General features: G+C 39.9%; 1 long non-coding RNA gene across 2 annotated transcripts in view; it reads right to left on the bottom strand.

The window, feature by feature from the left end:
* Window positions 1-17938, bottom strand: part of LOC144283348 (uncharacterized) — a 33488-nt gene that overhangs the window by 745 nt on the left and 14805 nt on the right. The window contains exons 4-5 of one of the 2 annotated variants that reach the window (XR_013351872.1): window positions 4998-5201; window positions 1024-1161 (exon numbers count right to left, since the gene is read on the bottom strand). This is a non-coding gene — a long non-coding RNA (uncharacterized LOC144283348). Of the gene's footprint in view, window positions 1-1023; window positions 1162-2438; window positions 2889-4997; window positions 5202-17938 lie in introns of those variants that run through there. The other variant, XR_013351871.1, reaches the window with a different exon arrangement.

Raw genomic sequence — 17938 nt, 5'->3', positions numbered from 1 at the left:
TATAAAGTAGCCAAGATAGCAAACCTCCTGCAATCTTGGCTCTGCAATACATTTCCATGCTAATTAATAGCAGCCTCAGTCGGGTGAGTTTTTAGGAAAATAAATTACATAGATTCAGGTGTCTGGTTTTTACCGCCATTAAACTTAACTACCCTGTTTGTGTCTCTTTATTGCTCTCTTTTATAAAGACCATAAAAAAAGCTACAATACTTCAGCCAGGGGCCAGGAGGAAGCTGCCTTTTCATATTTCTAATAGCTCCAAATAAAATATTTGCCAGCAATCCCAGCCATATGGCTGCAAAGGGTTGTTTAGAGGGGCCCCTTCCCCGCCCCTGATTCTTACAGGCATCAATCCTATTTTCCAATTCCTTTGCTGGATTAAATTTATGAAATACTCAGCCCTCTGGGTGATAAATGTGTTGATTGTGACCATTTCCTCTTTCTAGTTTCCAATTAACATGATTGGTATGGAATGTGCACAGACAGCTAGGTCTCTATACTTTGCATCTTGCAGCTGTGGTAGCTGAGTCAGCAGAGATTTCTGCGACCCCTCCCACTCTCTGGTGGGTTCCCTGCTCACACACCTTTTGGAGCGTTTGACAATAGCTCAATATTAGTTCCATACATTTGGGGGAAAAATGGATTGAAAATCTGCAGATGCAACTTGTAATCTTTCTTTAAAAAAATCCATTGAGTGCAAGTAATTTTCTATAACATTTTCATACTATGGGCAGTGTCCTATTTGCATAGGAAAATAGACTGAGCTTGTAATCAGGCAGTATTACAAGTGATTGCGATGCTTTTTACAAATGCAAAGTGACGGCAAAGGTAGAGAGCCATAAAGAAATAGAAGGGCTCCAGGGTGTTTGTGAAGAGCTGACTGCCTTTAACTTCTGCATTATTCTAACACCCCAAATCTGAATTCCAAGAAAAGGGTAGAGGATCTAAACAGGGGCCAGTGCCCCTCCTCGTCCTCTCCTCTTTCTTTCCCTTCTCCCATAAACCCTTGGCTATCACTGTCACCTTCTCAGGTCCCAGAGGACACTTTTGTGCTGTGAAGAGAATCCAGGTAGAGGTCTGTGGGGCACCAAGCTTGACTCTCTTCTTGACCTAATTATTTTGGATGGAGAGATTTTCATGCCTCAGTTCTAATTCTGGCATCTACAAAAAGAGAAAAAACAAAACAAAACAAAACAAAGCACCTCACTCAGGTATGAGAAGAAATAATGCAAGCAAAACAGCTGGCACGAAGCAGGTGCACAGCAATGTAGTGGCTAATTGCTGAGACGCCAGCTGGACTGCTTGGGTTCAAGTCACAGTTTCACCTCCTGGCTGTGTAGCCTTGGAAAACTTACATAACTTTTTTTGCTTCTGTTTCTTTCGTCTATTAAATAAGAATATTAATCATAGAACATATTTTATTATTGTGAGATGAAATGTGTTAGAGGCTTACGCCATGCAATACTATGAAAATGTAATTATAACCTAAAGCATTTATCAATAGCTTATTATTACTTCCTCCAACGAATATTTGATGATCATCCTCTATGTGTCAGGTGCCCTCCTAGGTACTTGTCATGGCCCAAAGATTAATTAGAGCCTTCAGATTCAGCTCAGGCACGATACTCGAAAGGGAGCCTTCTGTGCACTTAATCTCTGACCACGTTAGATCCCCTGTCATGACTTCTTATAAAACCAGGGCTTCTTCTTTTCAGCGCCTGTCACTGTTAGACATTTCCTCTGTGTGCTAATTCAATTGCTATTTCTTCTGCTACACCATCAGCCCCATGAGAACAGGAATTCTGGCTGTTTGGCTCAATGACCAATGTTTAGTGCAAGGCGTGGTTCATGCCAAGAGCTCAGTCATTACTTGTTGAATGTGGAATGGAAGTAGAGTCACCTCCTTTGAAAAAGCTCTTGCATTTTGGCAGAGTTATCAAACATGTCAAATTCTATGATAAAGTTATACATAAAAGGTGTTGGAGAATCTCAAAAGGCAAAGGACTCCACCCTGGCCATGGAGGAAATCTTCCTAGTTGCAGGGACTTGAAGGGTGAGTAGGAGTTCTTCCGGCTGGCTAAAAGGGGGAAGGCAGGCATCCCAGGCAGATGAAAGAGTAAGTGCTAAGGTGTAGAGACACGGGAGTGTGTTGGGGATTAACGATATGGCTGAAGCTCAGGTAAGTATGGTACAAGGCGGGTTAGGAGACAGAATCTGGTGTAGATAGTCTTGTCTCTTAAGTACATAGCTCAATGCCTTTGCAGATGTTTGCTGTCCAATATTTTTTCATGAATGTCAAATGAAAGGGCCAGTGCTCATATTCAAGGGGAATACAAAGTACTTGGTATAAATAAATAGACACAAATGTTGGTATATTATTTAGCTACATGTTCTGGTTGTGGTAAGAAAGACCAAAAAGAACCATGGTTTACATTTGAGAGACGTTTACTTTTGTCTCCTATGACAACCTGAACATGAATAGGTTAGGGCGGATATAGCAGCTCCTTGGCACTGAGAACCTGGGCTTCTTATATCTCAATGTTCTGTTTTTCCAACACAGCTTCAGTTTCTCTGGGTCCAGGTTGGCTGCTCCAGCTCTCACCCTGCTATCCCCAAGTGCTATGGATGGCGAAGAGAAGGAGCTTCTCTTCTCAGGACCCAGGAGCTAGCTTTGAGAGAGGTGGAGGAAGGTAGTCTTGGATTGTGTGACAGTTAATCTCCTGAGTCATGTTGGTAGGGCCACAGAATGCCCAGAAGTCTGATGAATCGTTATTTTGGGGCATGTCTGTGATGGTGTTTCTGGAAGAGATTAGTATTTGTATGGGTGGGCTGAGTAAAGCAGATTGCTCTCCCCAGTGTGGGTGGGCATCATGCAATCCACTGAGAACCTGAAAAGAATAAAAATGTGGAGGAAGTTTGGATTTATCCTCGCTCATTGCCTGACCACATAAGCTAGGATACTGAACTTCTGCCCTTCACGCTCCTGGTTCTCAAGCCTCAGCACGAGACTAGAATCTATACCCTCAGCTTCCCTGGATCTCCAGCTTGTAGATAGCAGATCATGGGACTTCTCAGCCTGTATAATTATATGAGCCAATACCTTATAATACATCTCTTTCTAGATCTCTCTTTGTATCTCTCTCTCTCTCATCTATCTTCTATTTACCGTCTCTTATTGGTTCTATTTCTCTGAAGAACCATGACTACAACAAGCTGGGGAACCATTGGACCTGCTAAAATTTTAACAACCATAGAGGAAGTAGAAACAAATATTGATGTGACATTTAGACATCTCTGCTCAGTCAGCTTCTGTACATGTCAGGAACCTGCTAAAATGGGAATTATGATGAGACAGCTGGGCTCCTGGGAGGCTCTGATTCAACTCCCATTCTTCTCCGTGCAGTCAGACTTACTTCAGTGAAAAAGAGATATTTCTAGAGAAAAGGGTTAGTGCAACTTATACCTGCTGTTGGGAGAAAGTACTCTGATGTGCATATACCAGTTATGAGAGGTGTTAGGAATCACCTACTACTCTTACAATACAAATGTTTAGAGTGAGCATTTCCTGTATGAATTTGAATTCCTACACTTGCATTATTAATACGCTTTATACTGTAGGAGGGAAATGGGTCAGTTTATAATCAGTTTAGCATGATTTAGGAGCCATGGTGACATGGGGGTCACAGTTTGCCTTATCTGAAGCAGAGTCTAAGAGCTTGTAATGCTTCAGATGCCTTTCATGTCACATGGAGGCTGGGGAGGTTGGAAACCACCCAAGTTTTAATTTTAACTAAAAATTAAAGAAATGCAGAGTCTAGAAAAGAGGGGAATTCACTAAATTCTTTCCTTCAGGGTGAGGAAAGGGTGAGACCAGTAGTACTCTGAGGAAGAACCTGAGAACCTCAGACCAGGGGTGGTGATGGTGACAATTCTGTGAGGTTCCACATCTTTTATCAAATTATTTTTAAGTACATTTTCACTCCCTCCCACCTTTGGGGTGGATTGTACTCTCCTGCTTCACTAACTTTTGCTTAGACAATAGAAAGTGAGCAGATTTAATAAGAGCAGATAATTCAAGTGCTATATAAAGTGCTGGCACAGTTTGGCTCAGTTCCTGGACTCTGGTGATTTGCCCAGAAAGCTCCTGTCCCTTCAACCTGGGCCACAAGATAAGGACAGGTGGAGCAGACCTAAACTCAACTGCAGTCTGGAGCCAAGATGGCTGCCCAAAGCAGGTCTTCCCAGCAGAGACCAGCTCACATGAGCCAAACTGCAGTTGGCCTGCAGATGCATGAGCATAGGAATAGATGTGTTTGTAAGCTATTGAGTTCTGGACTGTTTTATTATGCAATATCAATGCAAGGATAGCTCACAACTACTGATTTTTATTTGATACTGTTTTCCCATGTGCATCACAAATGAAAGTTATATGATTTCTCATGCATGACATAGTCTACTAAAGATCAGCAGGAGGTATGGTGTGAGGAAGGGCTCCATTCTACATAGTCACCCATGGACTCAGGCTCCTTTCATATTGTGGGTCAATATTGAATTGAATCAGAGCTTGAATCATATTGAATCAGAGCTTCCCAGGAGCCCAGCTGCCTCATGTGCCATCCTTCCCTAAATTCTACACAACTGTCAGCAGATGAGTGAAGAGAGGCTTATGGGTTCTACACACATTCTATTGGCCAAAGGCAGTCTAGATGCAGCTTATCTAACTGCAAGGGAGACTGAAAAATAGAGTCTGGAGTAAAAATTTGTTTGATGGACAATTAGCTAGTCTTTCTCATATGGGGAATAGAATGAGTGGATGAGTGGATGAATTCCCCATGATTGCATGAAAAATGTGACAGGAGAACAGAACAAAAGTGAGAGGGACTTGAATGACATTGGGGGGACACATTGTGTGGAACAGGAAGTGCCAGAAGATGAGGCAGGAGCAGAAGCAAACCAGGCTCAGGGTTAGACCATGGAGGATGTCATAATTCATGTACCTGGGTGCACACTTATTTCCTCTGTGGTTGTAGAGAGCTGTGCAAGTGTCTTCGTAGGACATGGATGCCTCAGATATGCATTCAGGAGAACTCCCAGTGGAGGCAATGGGTAGGGTGGCTGGAAGCATAGGCCTCTTGGGAGAGGTCAGGGAGGCTGCTGGTTTGGAGAGGCTCCAGCCCTTAACTGGAATTCTGGTTGTTGAGCTGGGGAGAGACCAAAGGCCAGAAAACTTGGGAAAAACAAAATTTGAGCAGTGACAGAGAAACAAGTCTTTGGGTAGAATCCAGGAAGCAAGAATCAGAAAATGAGAATGAAAAGCTAGGAAGTTTTCGTACCACAAATCAGAGCTCAGAAAGGGAGGACTCATCAGTCTCAAAAAGAGCAGAGACACATGTGCCTACCTCACGGTGAGTGCTTATCTCTGTGAGGCTCTCCTCCTTGGCTGTGATGTGATTCTGTTTCTCTCCCATATCAGATACCAAGTGTGGCTCCATTAGGCCCTTAGAACACGAAGAGGTCATCTGGACCTTGAGGTCATCTGGACCAGTGCATCTCAAATGTTAGCATGGATCAGAATGACTTGGAATATTGTTAAAGCACAGACTGAAGGCACCCAACCAGTACTTGCTGATTCAATGGGCCCAGGAGGGGCTTGAGAGGGTGCGTATCTAATAAGCTCTGAGGTGATGTTGATACTGCCCAGCCACAGACAACACTGAGACACCTAGAGTAGAGAGAACCACTCCTTGTGTAGCCTAGAAAGCCTAGTCAGAGAGGGAGAAAGACTGGCTATTTTGGAAATGACTCATTCTGGAAACATTTTCTCCTACCCTGCTACCTTACTGTCCCCCCTTTGCCCCTGCTGCCACAGTTTGCATCATGTTCATCTCAGGCTTCAGAGCACCTGCTCACTATCATGAGCCCAGTCTCCTCACATCCTTGTGCTGGGTAGCTACAAGTCTAATTGACTTACCACCAGCCAGATGAGGCAGTAAAGAGAGGGGCTTAAGTAGGATCAGCACACCTTTCTGTTATCATTAAAGAGGAAAATTGGCTTGGAGCAGGGGGATAAAAAACCTATGGCTGCAATCCTGCATAATCTCTACCCTTCATTCAGCTCCAGAGTCACCTCCCAGGGGACTCTTTCCCTGCCAAGTGCCCATTTTACAACCAGCTCTGCCTAGGATGCTTGTGCACTGTCTCTCTACCCTCCTGCCATAGACCCTCTATCAATCAGAGCAGGGGTTGCCTATGTTGCAAAGGTCAAGTTAATGCCTGTGAGTAATCTGAGGGCAAAGCAAAGTTGTACTGTTGTCCTGTCTTCTGCATTTAACACAATGTAAGAATTTTAGTGTACCAGTCAGTATCCAGACAGGAACAGAGAATCCGCGCTCAACAGAGGGATCCATGCTCAATCTAATGCAGGGAACTAATTACAGAGGTGTTGGAAAAGCAGAAAACAGGGAAAAGTGAGGAAACCCAGAGAGATTAACAAGTAGAGAAAGCTGCTACCACCCCTCTGGCTGGAGGACCATGGGTGACAGTGCTGCCAAAGCTCTATAGCTGGCACTGTGCGAGGGAGTATGATCTTTGGAAGAGGAGCCTCTCAAGGATTCAGCCAAAGCTGAGCATATGAGGCTTCCTGGAGGGGGTGAAACCTCTGGAAGGTAGCTGAGGGTCTGGAGAACAGAGTCACCTTGCAGGATCTGGAATGAACAGAAGGGAGCTAGCACTAGAAAAGTGACTAAGGTTAGAGCTGGAATAGGGAAAGAGCCAGAACCACTGATGACAGTTTGCAAGAAGCAGAGTGGGAAAGGCTTCTCCCACTGTCCTACCCAGGTAGTCTGGAGGCAGAACCTGACACAGGGAGCTGTGTACAAATCATACACTAAGAGAAGCTCCCAGGAAAAATCTGTATGGTCAGGGGAGCATAATGGAGAAAGACAGGGATTTAAGCAGGGGTGGGGTTCTGGGTAAGATCTAACTTCAGCGACATACTGCAGGGAGCTTTCGGGTACAAATTGCATCTCAGTATTTTCTCCTGCCTTGAGGCGTTGAGATGAGCTTTTGTACACCCTATTTAAGTCAGTGGTTGGATAAGCATTCCAGAGGGCTATATAACCCGGAGCCAATTCCAGGTGAGGTACGGGGGCAGTCCCACAGAGAAGATAGTAAGCTTGAGCCCCTTATCAGCAGCACCCAAAGGTTTGGAGATGGGAACCCCAGACCTAAAAGGTCCCCCTGCCTCAGGGATCTGAATGATGCACCAATAACGTCTACACCATATTTCCTAACATTACTATTTCCTAACATGATTTTTATTGGTTGACTTTAACTCATGGAGTTAAACATGGAGGGGTTGTTTGCAGAGAAAGGGTGGGAAGGGGGTCAAACCTGAGAACAAACAAGCAAATGACAGGTATTAAGTACCCAATAATATCTGCTAAACTGAATTATACTTCCCCACACCTTCTAGACTTTTTGGTGCTTTGCAAAAATTGAATCTGTCAACAGCAGTTGAAGATTTACCATCACTAAGGAAATAGTTTTCAGTTGAAAATTATCATTTGCCTAAGAGTGCATGACAGATACTGATTTTATGTCAAACACAATACAATTTACTCATGGACCTAAAAGGAGTTGAGGGGGAAGCAAAGATTCAAACTCCAGTTGAATGGGGTTGACCCACCACTGGCCTCCTTCTGTAGCATTGAACCAAAAATATTTTAGAGCTGGTTTGTTTTTTCTTCTAGATTTAGAAAATGCATTTTCAAGAGAAGTCTAAAGTAAGCTGAGGTCTAAGTATTGTGCTGACTTTGAGTTAAAAGTCTAGAATTGCAGTACTGATTTATAATATGGCTTTATTATCTTGCAGATTTGTTTTATAGGTTCTTTCTAGAATTCACAGTGTACCCCACCATGTAATGTCTCAGGGGGATCTCGCTGAGTGGCTTACCAGCTAGTTGTTCTCGTGTAATTACATAGAATATTTGTTCAGCATCTCGCACCTTTCAGAAAATGTTATTTGGTGGAACTTATCGGTGTCCAAAAGACTTGGGAATTCATAAAATTAAAAAAGTCAAACTTTTTAAAGAGAATAAAAGGAGAAATGTGTTATAGAACTTTTAAATGCCAGGCACAGTGCTAGGTTCCATGCTGCTATCTGTTCATCTTCTTCCTATAACATTTCCACAAGTTCATATATGTGTGATGCAGAGAACAAGACAGACTTAGAAAGATCAGGTGACTTCCCTAAGACCACACGACAGGCAGTCACAAAACCAGAATTTGAACTTGGATCTTACTGATTCCATACCCCATGACACCAAAGATCTAATAATAGTAACATTAATAATTAGCATCTGTGATTTGGGCCTTTATACATTCTTCTACCTTTACCTGAATGCCTACCCTACCTCACTTTCTCCTACACACCTGTGAGACCTCAGATGAGATGTCACCTTTCTGGAAAGATTCGCATAGAGTGCTCATGTCTGTGGTAGGTGCTCCTCTTATGTGCTCCTAAAACGCATTGTGCTTCCCTCCTAATAGTGCTTATAGCTTATATCACTGTGTTCTCATTGATTTTTGTCTCTCTGGGTGCCCTGTGAGAAGAGGGTCTTTCTTCATTCTGTCTACACTAGTTTCCTAAGCACTTAGCATAGTTCCTGTCACATTGAAGGTGCTCAATTAATATAAGTGGATTAGTGGGGGCCAGGCAGTGTCTGTCATTGTCACATTTCTTATTCTAAAAAGCCACTGGAGAAAAAATATATATATGGCACCTAGGATAGGAGTTTTCCTAGTGAATAAGAATTTCCTCCCCATTTCTACCTTCTAGTTACTCTACCCTGACTCTCTAAGGAAGTAAACACACACATACACACATTACTTTAATTGACTAACTTTATTCTTTTTTTTCTCCTCTCCAAATCTTTTACTAAATATTGGAATTTATCGATAGGGCTCATATTTACCAAGTTCTGAGAAGAACCCAGCCCTGCAGAGGGTAGGTTCAGTGAAGATAAGTAGTTATTCCATCCCTGCGAAGGGCACTCTGTGGTTGTGCAGTATACAACAGTGCATATTTAAATACGGTGAGTAAAGCACATTTAAATACGGTGAGTAAAGTAGACACCCTCACTTCCACAGGTATTTATTAAGTGTCTTTCTTGTGTCAGGCCCTGTGCTCACTCCTTCCCTCCTTGAGGGATACTAAGCTTCTGCTTAGGGCTCTAAAGACTCCTTTTGCCTATAAACCTATAAACTGATACTTGAGCTAAACTACATGCCAGCAGAATGACCAGAGAAATTGGATCACATCAAAAGTGCAGAGCTAAAATTTGAGCCTAGTTTCACCCAACTGCATGTCCAGAGAAACCTGTTTCACTCCCTCTGCACCTGTCAGCCAAGAGACCAGACAATGTGAGGACAAGTCATTTGTAATTAAGCTCCATATTCACAACTCAAATTCAGAAGGAAGCTTTGATTAATTTACTCCAAACTAATGCCATTAATGGAAAAAAGCAGCCTTATTATATTTAAGAAAATAATTGAACTAATAATCAGATTTTCTTAACACAATTAGAACACACACAGGGAATTGCAGTTCCTAGTCTGACACATGAAGACCTTCAAAGTTATCATTGCCATCCTCACAACAAGGTAAAAGCCAAAAAACCTGAAAATCAACAACTTTTCTTAGATTCATCAGAGAATTGAGGTCCCAAGGCAATCTGCTATCACCAAAATAAGAGAAATCAAAAGGTAAATACAGAGAATTGAGACTTACTGGGAGCAGAAGCCCACAGCAGGAGCCAGTATCACTGGGGACACTTTCAGCTATTTGTTGATTTGCTGGAGGCTCTGCATAGACTAGCTTGACAGAAAATGGAGGGTGGGGTCAGCCTTAGCAGGGACTCATACTTTAATAAGTTTTACTTCCAAGAGTTTCACTAGACTCTCAGGGTGAATTTTGGAGAAAAAAATCCCCTCATGCTTCCAGCAGAGGGAAAGGAAAAGTAAACATTTGAAATCTGCCCAGAGATTTCTTTTATCCTTAATAAAGTTATTCTTAGGGGAAACTGTTTTATCAAAGTTTAACTCAGTAGAATTTTACTAAAGCTGAACTGACCTATTTAACATAGTACTGGATGTTCTAACCAGAGCAATTAGATAGGAAAAAGAAAGTCATCCTAATTGGAAAGGAAGAAGTAAAATTATGTCTGCTCATGTATAATGTGATCTTATATGTAGAAATCCCTAAATATCCCACAAAAATCCTACTAGAACTAGTAAATCAATTCAGCAAAGTAGCAAGATTCAAAATTAAGATGCACAAATCACTTGCATTTCTAGACCATAACAATGAACAACCGAAAACTAAATTATCAAAATAATTCCAATTAGAATAGCACCAAAGAATAAAATGCTTAGAAATTAATGAAGGAGGCAAAAGACTAGCATAATGAAAATTATATAAAACATTGCTGATAGAAATTTAAAAAGGCATAAACAAATGGAACCGCATCTTATGTTCATGGACTGGAAAATTTAATAATGTTAACGTGTATTACTATCCAAAGAGATCTACAGATTCAATGTAACCTCTATTAAAACCTAGTTACTGGGGCACTTGGGTGGCTCAATGGTTGAGCATCTGCCTTTGGCTCAGGTCCTGATCCCAGGGTCCTGGTATTTCTCCCCTGCAGGGAGCTTGCTTCTCCCTCTTCCTGTCTCTACCTCTGTCTGAGTCTCTTGTGAATGAATGAATAAACAAACAAACAAACAAACTCATTTTAAAAACCGAATTACTTTTTTAGAAACAGAAAAATCCATACTAAAATTCATATGGAATCTCAAGGGGCTGCAAATAGCCAAAGCAATCTTGAAAAAGAAAAAATCTGTAGGATTTACACACTTCTTTATTTCAAAACTTACTGCAAAACAACTGTTACAAAAAAAAAGTATGGTACTGGCATAAAGATAGACACATAGACCAATGAGAAATAATAAAGATCGTAAAAATAAACCATCACTTGTATGGTGAAATGAATTTTGATAAGGGTGCCAAGATATTTCAATGGAGAAAGGAAACTCTTTTCAACAATGGTTTTGGGAAACTGCATATGCATATAGCAAAGAATAAAGTTAGGTGCTTACCTAAAGCCATATACAAAAATTAATTCAAAATGAATCAAGACCTAAATACAAGACCTAAAACTATAAAATTTTTATAAAACTTTAAGAAAATGTGGAGAAAATGCTTCACTACATTGTATCTGACAAAAATTTCCTAGATATGACACCGAAATCATAGGAAACAGAAGGAAAAAAAAGATGAATTGGACTTCATTAAATTTTTTTGAAATTATGCATCAAAATATATTATCAACAGAATAAAAAGGCAACCCACAGAATGGAAAATATATTTTCAAATCATACATCTGATAAGGGATTAATATCCAGAATATATAAAGAACACCTAAAACTCAAAACAAAAAATGAATAACCTGATTTGAAAATGAGCAAAGGACTTGAACAGACATTTCTCCAAAGACAATACACAGTGGGCTATAAGCACATGAAAAATGCTCAAAATTACTAATCATTAGGAAAATGAAAATTAGAACTATAATGAGACCACCTCACACCCATTTGGATGAGTGCTATCAAAATAATAGAAAATAACAAATGTTGGTGAAGATATGGAGAAATTGGAATCTTTGTGCCCTTGTGATAGAAATGAAAAATGGTGCAGTCACTGTAGAAAACAGTGTGGAAGTTTCCTCAAAGAGTTAAAAGTAGAATTACCATATGATTCAGTAGTTTCATTTCTGGGTGGACATATAAAAGGGTTGAAAGCAAGGACTCAATCCTATATTTGCACACCCATGTTCATAGCAGCACTATTCACAGTAGCCAGAAGGTGGAAGCAGCCCAAGGGTCCATTGACAGATGACTGGATAAACAAAATATGGTATATACATACAATGAACTATTATTCATCCTTAAAAAAGAAAGAAACTCTGACAGATGCTATAACATGGATGAGTCATGAGGACATGATATTAAGTGAAATATGCCAGTCACAAAAAGACAAATACTATATGATTCCACTTCTATGAGGTAGTTAGAGTAATCAAAATCATAGAAATGGAAAGTAGAATGGTGGTTGCCAGAGGAGGGGGAATTATTGTTTAATTGGTATAGAATTATTGTTTAATTGGTATAGAATTTAATTGGCATAGAATTGGTATAGAATTGGTATGGAATTGGTATGGAATTAATTAGTATAGAATTCAGTTTTACAAAATGAAGAGTTCTGGGGATGGATGACGATAATGGTTGCACATCATTATGAATCTACTTAAAAATGGTTAAGAAGGTAGATTTTCTATTATGTATATTTTACCACAATAAAAAGTTGGAGAAAAAAAGAAGCTGGAAGGAAATAAGTCCACCTTACTTACAAAAGAGCAAGATAAGAATTTCATCCATCTTCTCTTCAGAAACCATGCAAGTGAGAGGAGAGTGAAGTTAAATATTTAAAGTGTTGAAAGAGAAAAAAACAAACCTAGAACTCTGTATAAAACAACATCACCCTTCAAAGTAAAGGAAAAACAAAGACTTTCTCAAACAAAAATCGAGATGATTTGTGGGCAGTAGGTCTGTCTTGCAAAAAATCTTGAAAGAAGCTCTTCAAAGAGAAGGAAAGTGATGTAGCTCAGAAGCTAAAATCTACATAAAGAAGAGAAGAACCTTAGAGGAATATATGGAGATACTGGTTTTTAAGACTCCTATAACAAAATATTGAGCTACTTAACAGAAATGTATTTCCTCTCAGTTCCAAAGTCTAGAAGTCTGACCTCAAGGTGTTGGCAAGATTATTTCTGTGGGGAAATATTTCCTTAGCTTGTAGGTGGCTATCTTCTCCCTGTCTTCACATCTTACCTCTGCATGCATGTGTGTGTGTGTATGTGTGTTCTAATCTCTCTTCTTATAAGGACACGAGTCTTTTGGATTAAGGTTGACCCTAATGACCTCATTTTAAGACAGTTACCTCTTTGAAGACCCTTCCATCAAATACAGTCACATTCTAAGTGACTGTGGGCTCGGACTTTAACATGTGAATTTTGAAGAGACACAATTCAGTCCATAAGAAAAGGTAAAATAAAATCTTTTCTTTTTCTTTATTGATGTAGTAGATAACTGTTCAAAATAAGAATACTGGCAATGTGTTGGGTGACTGTAGCTTATAGATAAATGGAGTTAAGGACAGCAATGCAATAAGAAAAAGTAGTGAGAGATTGGGAATATTCTAAGTGTCTGCACTACCAGTGAAGTGGTATAGTGTAATTTGAAAGTTGACAGAATAGTTGTGAATGTATACTACAAACTCTGGTACAGTCACTAAACAAAATTTTTTTAAGTAAAATTGACATGCTAAGAAGGGATGGGAAATGAAATTATATAAAATGCTTAGTTAAAATTAGGGAAGGCAGCAAAAGAGGATGATTTTTAAGAAAAGAAAAAGGACAATAAATAAAGCACAGTCACAAATATGATAAATATTAATGCAGCTATATCGATAATCACTTTAAATGTTAATGGTCTAAATATGTCAATTAAAAGACAAATTGGTAGGGTAGATAACACATGAGACTCATCTAATCTTGTCTATGAGAAACCCACCTTAAGTATAAGTCATAGATATTTTAAAAATAAAGGAGTGGAAAAAGATATACCACACAAACACTAATCAAAAGAAAGATGACAGAGCTGTAACAATTTTACACAAAGCGGACTCCAGAGTAAGGACCATGACCAGTGAGCTACTTTCCAAGGCAGATCCTGGAGAGGGGGTTACTCAATATTCCTTCCAACATTTTATTTTCTTCCTCTCCTTCCTCTACTGTAGAGTCTGGGGAATTAAAGACTTACACGTCTAGAGGCCATGGTTCAGAAAGCAGAACAGAAGCAGATGTTTGCTAAACATTTTGGAGAAAATTTTTTGCTTCCCTAATTACAGAAACGATTCTTTCTTTCTCTGCTTCCCTCATTCCTCCCTTTTCCTTCCTCAATGCGATGGCTTGAGTTATCTTGTGATCATGAGGGAAAGGCTGAGAGATTTATACAAACTTTAGCCCTGACACCCTTGAGCAGATGAATAATATAGATCTTTTTCTCGTAGCTGAATGCAATTTAGTTTGAAATAATCTCACCTCCATTGCTCCCAAGTGTTCGGTGAAAGTCTGTTACAAACCAGAACTCTTTGCCAGGGCTTTATAGGGAAATGAAGGAAGATGGAAGAACATTAGCTCACACAGTGCCTGGGAGCAAAGTGAGAGCAGGGAGCATGGAAAGTAGCCTGTACTAGCTCAGGAAATGAAGAGACTCACTTGTGTGCAGGTGCACGCGCATGTACACACACACACACACACACACACACCTTGGACCTGCTGCTATAGGAGCTATGCAATGGAGGATCAGACTATTTGGGAAGTAAAGAATCTCTTAAATTCTAGGTGATTTAGGGACATTCAGGTGCAGACACACTGAGTTATTTCTGCCTAATTTTTGTTCTGAAACACAAAAATGTCGCCACGGTGATTGCAACTCCAGATCACAATTATCCTGATGTGGTGATCAAGAAAACGGTGTAAAATGGTTCTTCATATGTACATTTTTGAAAATATATAAAATTATTCACAAGCATCTCATTGAAACAAATGAGCAAAGGATGGTAAATGAAAGTACATTGTAAAATGTTCGTTTTTATGTAAGCACTGAGCAATATGTATATTTTGTCTTATTTAGTGAGCTTCACTATTATCTTATGCTCCTGTACCCACTCAATCTCTACTACTCTAACCTGGCATCTTTCTATAGGGTCTCAAGTTGCTCAGCTATGCCATCTTGTACTAAATGTTCTGGGGCTTAATCTTTGGTGTGGGAGGGAGCCACATCAGATGGAGGGAATGTCCTATCCATATTCTCAGGAGACTGGTGTGGGCTCCTGTGAAATGGGAAGCAGAGCGAGTGGTATGACCGCCTGGTTTAAAGGCTCGCAGTACATGAGTCCTCTTTGTAACCATTCCCACCCTTTATCAAGGATCCTGGTTTCCTAGGGGATCAAGTGGACCAAGGAGAATGCCCTTTGTCTGAACATTTCACAGTGACCCAGGAATGTACACAGGGTGACAAAGATGTGTCAGCTCCATTCATGTACAACATCACTCATTTACCTCAGACCTTGTCAAAATTATTTCCAGTTTCTAGGTATACCTTGAAAATGTTAAAAAAAAAAAAGCTGTGCTTTGTAATTCCTGCCCCTTATCTTGAAACTTTCACCTGCTGATTGGTCCTGGTGGCCAGGTGTGGGCTTGGATTTGAGTTGAGATGACCAATTCATCTCAAGTTGCCTGGACTTTCCTGATTTTAGCACTGAAATTCTTAGTTCTAGGAAATTAAAGCTGGTCAGTCTGTTTCTGAGCAAGCTGCAGATGCATGAAGAGCCTGTCGATAACAATGCTTAACCTTTGGATCATCTTGGAAATGCCACACAAGGGTTTGGGAGACACACAGGGATACAGCATTGTCTAGATCCAGGCTCAGGTGTCCGGAACTTTACAGAGATCCAGTAGTATGGGCAGCTACGTCTGACTTCCTCATTGCTCAAATCCAACTTTATAATAGATGACAAAACTTAATATAATAAAACTTGTTATTTAATATAACATTATAATACAATTTTATTACAAAAAATAGAAGAAAGTAAACAAATAAATATTGCTAGCTAGAAAAGACAAAATAAAAAATGTTCCTAAGGATCATAGCAAAATTTTCCAAAGGAAGAATGTATCTTTGGAAATTACAAAATCCAAAGGTTATGGTGAGGTTTAAATGTTTTAGCAGAAGCTTAAGTGAATGAATGGACTCACTCAGGAAAATGAAGGGGAACCTTACAGGAAATGAATTCTAGAGGGAAGAGACCTTTTAGAGATAGCGGAGAAATTTCCCAAGCAAATAAAAGCATGAGTCTTGCCCTGACATGTTAGAAAACTATAGAAAATGAGCTATAGGTCTAAGAATAAATGGAAGAATTCATCAGTTCTTTGTAAAGCCAGTTGACAGTTCAGGGTTGGTGAGACTGGTCAGAGAAACCCCAATGAATTGAGAAAAGAAAATGAACATAGAAAAAAAAAAAAAAGGAAAATGAACATAGCAGAGCAAAATTCCTTGAAGCAGATACTCACTTAAGCTTCCGTAAAAATGTCTTCAAAACCTTGGCAGAGACTCAAAATCCCAGGTTATCTGATCACCAAGGCTGGAGGCGTGTTCAGCTAGGATAGTTCAGGGATCTGGGCATGTGGATTGCAGAATGATGATTCCCTCCATCAGGCTAACTACATCTCAGGACAGTTCTTTCTCCTCAAGGGCGAAGCAGAACATCATCTCTTCTTCCTAAAGTGTGGTTCTCTTTCCAGATCAGCAGGATCTCTCAGCTTTTGATGCACTTCCTTTTCCCCGTGCAAATGGTCCAAGATCCTAAAGAATAACACTACTGATGCCTTTGGTAATTTAGATTCTCCTGCTGTGTCTCTCACACTTGAGAGTGATGCAGCTGGCCCAAACTTTGTTCCTCCATGTCATGATGCAACAACAAAACCCTAAATGATCCAATTTAAAAATGGGCAAAAAAAAACTTGAGTAAACTTGAGTAAGTCTCAAGACACACAAATGGCCGACTATGTATGAGAAAAGATGCTCATTGTCACTAATCACTAGGGAAATGCAAACCAAACCATAGTGAGATACCACTTGGAATGACTTTTGTCAAAAAAAATGGAAAATAGCAAGCACTGGTGAGGATGTAGAGAAAACTGAGTCTTGTGCACTAATGATGGGAATGCAAAATGGTGCAGCTACTATGGAAAAGAGTGTAGAGGTTTTTCAAAAAATTAAAATATCATCATATGATTCAGAAATTCTGCTTCTTCAGAAATTATGGATATATGATCCAAGGAATTGAAAGCAAGGAATCTGATATTTATACATCCATGTTAATGGCTGCAATATTCATATTAGCCAAAAAGTGGAAGCAGTCCCTTTGTCCGTGGACAGGTGAGTGTATAAACGAAATGTGCTATATGCATACAACGGAATATTATTCAGGCTACAAAGGAAGAGAATTCTGATACACACAACAGCATAGATAGATGATTCTTGAGAACATTATGCTAAGGGAAATAGCTACAAAAGGACAAACACTCTATGATTCCACTTATGGGAGGTAGTAGGAGAAATCAGAGTCTGAGACAGAAGGCAGATCTTGTTTGTCAGAATCTGAGAGAGAGAAGAATGGGGAGTTCTCCTTTAGTGGGGACAGAGTTTCAGTTTGGGAAGATGAAAAAAGTTCTGGAGACAGGTGGATGATGTGCTACAATAGGAATACGCTTAATGCCACTGACTGTACCCTAAAAAATATCTAAAATATTAAACTTTATGTTGTGTGTATTTTACCATAATAAAAAAATAAAATACATAAGACATGGCTCTTCTTCAAAAGTTGCCATGATGACCTCTTTTTTTTTTCTTTTTGCGGAAAAAGAAACCATTGTATCCTGTCTCACCACGGTGATTGCAAAGATTTTCAGACAATCAGTTGATTTTCAAAGCTCAAATGAGCTAAGCTTTTCAAAAATAATTTTATCACCTCTGCCCATTGCTTTAGACACTGTCTCTCTCCCTTGATGGTCCTTTAAATATGCATTAATGTAATAAGATTAGGCATTGCTCCTTCGCACATTCTCACTGCGGATCGGAGTGTGAAGGTGAAGTGGATTATAATCAAACCTGTTCAGATTCCCTCAGCTGCCTGGGGCCTGGGTTGATTGCAGACTTCGGATGCAGTGCTCCTCGGCGAAATAAGGTGAAG

This window comes from Canis aureus, chromosome 14 (genome assembly GCF_053574225.1).
Source record: "Canis aureus isolate CA01 chromosome 14, VMU_Caureus_v.1.0, whole genome shotgun sequence".
NCBI classification, from domain to species: domain Eukaryota; kingdom Metazoa; phylum Chordata; class Mammalia; order Carnivora; family Canidae; genus Canis; species Canis aureus.
The sequence above is the reverse complement of the archived record's forward strand: the minus strand, read 5'-3'. Positions and strand labels throughout refer to the sequence as shown.